The sequence below is a fragment of the Odocoileus virginianus genome, chromosome 9 (assembly GCF_023699985.2).
Source record: "Odocoileus virginianus isolate 20LAN1187 ecotype Illinois chromosome 9, Ovbor_1.2, whole genome shotgun sequence".
Classification (NCBI taxonomy): domain Eukaryota; kingdom Metazoa; phylum Chordata; class Mammalia; order Artiodactyla; family Cervidae; genus Odocoileus; species Odocoileus virginianus.
The window spans coordinates 53,647,463-53,652,533 of record NC_069682.1 but is presented as its reverse complement, the minus strand read 5'-3'; the positions used below and the strand labels follow the sequence as shown (position 1 = coordinate 53,652,533).

Here is a 5,071-nt window from a genome sequence, read left to right as displayed (position 1 = left end):
TAAGACATGAAGGAAATGTTCACAAAGCAAAAGGGGAAAGACCCACAATCTAGGCAGAGAAAACCACATGAGCCAAGGCCTGGAGAGGGACAAGCACACTGCTTGAGGGGTAGGGGCTGTTGGGAAGGGTCTTGAATGCCTGGCCTCCCTCCCAGGGCACCCCCCACCATTAGAACACATACATGCAGAACAGCAGGACATTTTCTTAAAATTTTTATTTATTTATTTTTGGGCATGCTGGGTCTTTGGTGCTTTGCAAGGGCTTTCTTCAGTTTTGGCGAGCCAGGGCTACTCTTCATTTCAATGCACAGTCTTCTCATTGTGGTGGTTTCTCTTGTTGTGGAGCACAGGCCCCAGAGCTAGGGCTCAGTAGTTGCGGCACATGGGTTTAGTTGTTCCAAGGCATGTGGAATCTTCCCAGACCCGGTTCCATATCCATTGCACCACCAGGGAAGTTCCCAGGAAATATTGAGATGTGAAAAGACAGTTTCAGTAAAGTTCGTGATTCTGGAATAAATCAGATATAGTCTTATACTATATTCTAAACAGCCAAGGGGTAGCAGGGACCAAAAGCTTAAGAAAAAGTGAGGGGGAGAGACACTTAACATGGAAGACTATTCCATCAATTAGCTTAATTTTTTTCTGCCAACCAAGCAAAGACCATCATTAGTTACTATTAGCGATGGCCTGGCTTGGAGAGCACCTGTTTTCTGCTGAACGTCACTGGTATGGGCCAGAGGGAGCTGTTTCAGAGCCTCAATCAGGCGGTGACATGATGAGATTTGTGCTTTGGAAAGGTCACCATGGCTGCAGGGTAGAGGATGGATGGAGGGAAGAGAGAGCATGTGTTAGGCTGCTGGAGAAACACACACGATGAGAACCAGCATTTGGGCAGAGTTAATGGAGGCTGCATTCCTTGAAGGCAAGAGTTTTGCTCTGTTTCAGCCCTTTTAGCAGTGCCTGGCAAGAGCTAGGCAGAGCCACTGGAAGATTTTTTAGAAATGTTTCCTGAATTGAATTGTCTGCTTTAAAAACCTAATGGAGTCTGGACAAAACAAAACTTGCCTCTCTGCGGCATCTCTCTGCTCATGAGAGGTGTCGTGGCTAGAGGCAGACAGAGCTAGGGAGTTTCCAGAGGTTGGAAATGCTCAGGGTTTTGAGGAGCTATTTGGGGTGACAGAACACAAAGCTCCTGTTTCCTGAATCTGGCCAGAATCTGCCTGTTATGTCAGATCTGTGCAAATGAGACATTCATTAGACTCGGGGGCTTCTGTTGCTCATCCTGATTTAGGGAAAAAAAAAAAAAAACAATGACCATCTGTCTTCCAAGAGGAGCTAGGAAGGCCCAAGTTAAAAGGTGTCCGTTTGAGACTGTTTCGACCCTTTTTCCACCTGTTTAGACACATCTGGATTCCTAAACCATAGAATCTGAATCTTAAAAGGTATTCAGGACCCACCCCCATACTCCAAACACTTTGGAGTTTGCTGTGAAGCTTTCCAGCAGGGAGTGTAGCCTGTGTGACCTTTGTGCTGCTGAAGTCAACCACATGGCCATATAAGGAGCACTTACTACGTGCTGGCCCATGGAGTGAGGGCTCCGTGAGCCCTATCTCATCTAAATGTCTTCCCTGAAGGGTGTGGGTCTCGCCCTGCTGACCCATTTTGTCCAACCACTAACCTGTCAGCACTTGAAAACCTCCTCCTGCCTCTGCCATTGTCTGTCTTCTGCTGGGAAAGTCCATGTTTATGGTTCCCTTCCGCATTGATGACGATGACAAGAAGACAATGAAACACTTGTCTCCCAAAGTGACTTCTTGGATCCACTGACAAAATGTTAGAAAGTGGGTACAAAGCCCAAGAAACAGGACACCCAGGCTCTGTGAGCTTGGGGAGTATTACAGAATCCTATCGCAGGCCAAGAATGAGTCACAAAGAAAGCTTTTAAAATATAAAACCATCAACCCAGATTTCAATTCCAAGGAAACACATACTTGGCCATGAGGGAATGCTTGGAAAAAAAAAAAAAAAAAAAGTCAGGCTTAAGCCACTTGACAGGAAAATAAAACAGCCAAGGAACATTCAAATATAATGATTTATATCCTCCCCCCACCAACCCACCTCACTCCCAGTATGGGTCAGGGTGTACACAGACTGGACATGGTCTATACCAGGGTGCGTGTCCCAGCCAGGGCTTCCATTTCACTTAACACTATTTCACGCACACGATCCCATGCCTGGATGCAGCCGGATTCTTACTGCACGGTGCTGCCTTCGGGTTGCTATGCCAATCTCATGGATGCTTCATGGTTTCCGTGCTCTTGGGCTCTTGGGTTGCTTGAGGTGGCTGTTCTGGGAATACGAGGATTTTTCTTCCATTATTTATGTGAGCAAGTGCCTGTTCATTTCTCACAAAGAAATGGAAGCTTGATTGATTTCCTAAACGTAAGAACAAGATTGTCCTGCAAAAAACATTTAAGACTGACCAGGAAGGGCGACCACCATCTACTAAAACACAAGCCCAGGAGTCTGTAAAGCTTTCCCAGCAAAGGGAATGAATGAACAGCTATCCTATATAATATTTGCTCAGCACCTGATAGTTGACAAAGGTTTTCACTTAGCCTGTTGGATCTTCACAATAGCCCCGGGGAGGAAGACAGGGAACACATTACATGGATTATTAAAACCCCACATTTTCCCCTTCCTAGCCGTTAATGGCTCTAAAGGCTTAAAGTCACTCCAGGGCGGTCAGAGAGTTTGTGGAGGATATCTCAGGTCTCCAATTCACTCATGCACATATTTAAAAAACATTTATCCGAAGCCTAGTACCAAGTTAATGTAATGGCCGAGGGTACAAAGATGAATAAAACACGGCGCCAGGCAAGAAGATCGCGTTCTAGCCTGGGGGAGAAAGCCACAAGTAAACATGTCCCTGCTTTGCAAGGTGATGAGAGCTCCAGAGAAAGGAACACGACGCCGACCACGTTTCTATCTGATGTCTTGCCTAACACCGGCTCGGTTGTTATTTACATTGTCTGTTCTCCGAAGCAGGAGTAGGGGGCTTAGCCGTGCGCCTTGGGTCAGGTCTCACTGCGGGGATCGCACGCGTTGTGGGTGGGGACAGGACTGTCCCTCTTTCGGCAAACAGGCACATATGTCCCGGGGTGCCGAGCTTGCCGGGGGTCCGCACACAGGCTCCCTGATTTCCCTCCCCGAGATAACCGGGGTCCCTGTCTCTGGAGCAGCGGCTTTCTCCCGCCGCAGCCGCCGGCTCGGAGAGGCAGGCAGCTCGCTGTCCGCGGTGACACGGGGCGGCGAGGTTTTGTCTCGCCGGGGCATCGCCCAACGTCCGCGAAAGCCCGCGAACGAGCCCCCTTCCCTGCTCATGCCCCTCGCCCACAGCCCGGCTCCGGAAACCACAGCCCCTTCCTCCAAAACAACGCGCCAGCCCTGCTCTCTGGCTCTCCGGGTTCTTTTTATGCATTTGGACATTTCCCTCCTGAAGATAGGTTTCACAGTAATTTTTAGTTACACAACAGATGCACAGAAACGTTCTCCTTTAGAAAATAAAATTATATGTATGTATGTATGTATGTATATATGTATGTATAGGGTGCCTCCAGCGACGCGGCGAAACCCGGCGGGATCCTCGCCCCGCGCCCCGCGGGTGCTGCTGACAGCCGCGCGCTGGTCTCCGCGCCGGCCCGGCGGCCGCCCTTTGTGAGCGCCGATACCGGCTTTGTGTTTCCCTTGTTTGCTATCTTTCCTTTGCAAACTCGGCGCTTAGCACGGGGAAGACGCTCGGAAAATGCACGTGTGTATGTAAAGTTTGTTTCATGCGGAAACAATTGCGGGGATCGGGGCCGTTCCCGGGTGCCGGGGCGATTTTCCTTTGTTAAGACTACACTCTCGAGTGCGGCCCGGCGGCCCCACGGTGGTCCCGGCTTGCCCCGGGAAGGGGAACCCGGTGCCGCCCCAGCTCCTAGCCCCTGGGGAGGCGCGGTTGCCCAGCTCCACGACCCCGACCCATTCGGGCCCGCGCGCCCAGCCCAGGCTGTCTCTGGCTAGGGCTTCGGCCTCTGGGCGCTGCGGGGGTGACCTCGTGCGGCCAGTAGGGAGGCCTCCTACGGCCCATGGTGTGGCCCCGGGCAGGACACCCCGCAGGACTCGGGCCTCGCTCGAGGGGCGATCACCTGGCCCCTGCTTGCCGCGTTCGGGCTCGGGCGACTCGATTCCAACGCGCCCCAGCGCAGCCCTGCCCAAATCCCGCCAACCCGAGTCCGCAACCAAGTGCTGGGGGGGCGGGGGGCGGGGGGGGGGGCTCCCCGACCCAATTCCAGGGCGGGAAAGCGGGCTGCTGGTGCGGGGGGCGCGGGGCCCGGCTTGGCACACGGGCGCGTGGGCCCACTAGGCGGGGAGAAGTGGATGGGGGCGGGGGGCTGTCAAAGTTTCGGGGAACTTTTCCACTTGAGATTGTACAACCCTGCAGTGCCCCCTACAGAACGCGGCAGCCGGGCAGGTCCCCACGACCCCCCGACTGCGGGCGGCGGCACGGCCCAGGCGGCTTGCAGCTCTAGCTGGAGCTTTTGCTCCCCCCCCCCCCCCCCCACGCTTGTTTTCCTGATACCTTTTTTTTTTCTTTTTCAGAATTGGAAAAAAAAAAACCAAAGCGAGAGCGAGCCGCCGCCTGCAGTGGAGCGTGCTCGGCCTCCAAGAGGCAGTCGTCTCCAACTTTTCCTCTCCCGCCCCAACTCCGCGTGCCTCAAACTTCGGCTCTGCTAGAGCCCAAATTTGCCTGCCACTCGACTCCACTCTGACAAGCGCGCCAAGGCCCCTGGCAGTTGTTTGCAACGTGGGGCCCACGTTCTCAAGGTTCAGGCCTGCCCGAAGGCCCGCTCTCAGCGCCTGGGCCCAGTTGGCAAGGGGGAACCCAGCGTCCCGGCTGCGCCCCGGGAGAGGGCGGAGCGCTCCTGTGCCCCGGGGCAGGGGGGTAGGGATCTCCCGCGCCCGGAACGTTGCGAGCAAGCCTTGTGAACGTCGCAGGGGGGCACTCTCGAGAGACGGACAGGAAGAG

The 5,071-nt window shown here is 53.7% G+C and overlaps 1 long non-coding RNA gene across 1 annotated transcript; it reads right to left on the bottom strand.

The window, feature by feature from the left end:
• Positions 1-200: 200 nt before the first annotated feature.
• LOC139036503 (uncharacterized) lies at positions 201-2,036 on the bottom strand. Its single transcript, XR_011489264.1, has 2 exons — positions 1,679-2,036; positions 201-507 (listed from the first exon to the last, which is right to left on the bottom strand). It is a non-coding gene; the product is annotated as an uncharacterized lncRNA (long non-coding RNA).
• Positions 2,037-5,071: the final 3,035 nt, after the last annotated feature.